Raw genomic sequence first — 767 nt, 5'->3', positions numbered from 1 at the left:
AGGGGGGATCTTGTGGCCTGTTATAAACTGGTTAGGGGGGATCAGCAGGCGCTGGGGGAGTCCCTGTTCCCCCGAGCGCCGCAAGGAGTGACCAGGAACAATGGTCACAAGCTGGCGGAGGGAAGGTTTAAGTTGGACATCAGGAGGCGCTACTTCACGGTCAGGGTGGCTAGGGTCTGGAACCAGCTTCCAAGTGAGGTGGTGCAGGCTCCCACCCTGGGGGTTTTTAAGAGAAGGTTGGATGACCACCTTATTGGGGTCATTTGACCCCAGTGCTCTTCCTGCCATGGCAGGGGGTCGGACTAGATGATCTGCTTAGGTCCCTTCCGACCCTAGAAACTATGAAACTATGAAACATGCATTACTGTGTATTATTTTTTCTGTGTCTTTTCCATTCTCCACCACCATGGATGTTTTACAGAGCATAATCACCTGAGACATTCAACACAGATTTACAAGCAAAGATTTTTGATGCTAACATGACTAGCAAGAGTTTTGGCTAAATATAAAGCATGTGTAGCATATACAATATTTAAATTTTAATTTTATTGGGATTCAGTAAAGAGAAAAAATCAAAAAAGTTACAGAATCTTGAGATGAAAAACATATATTTGATCATATACGGCATATCTATATGTGCAATCAATGTGAAGCAATAAACTCCAATGTTATTGCCCCCAGGTGTATCATTTGAACATGCACCTGGGAGCAGTAAACTCTGGAGCAATAAACTCCAGAGTTTATTACTACTTGAATGTGTGCCCAGG

This window comes from Gavialis gangeticus, unplaced genomic scaffold (genome assembly GCF_001723915.1).
Source record: "Gavialis gangeticus isolate Ggan-Ray unplaced genomic scaffold, GavGan_comp1, whole genome shotgun sequence".
Taxonomy (NCBI): Eukaryota; Metazoa; Chordata; order Crocodylia; family Gavialidae; genus Gavialis; species Gavialis gangeticus.
Note: the sequence above shows the minus strand (reverse complement) of the source record.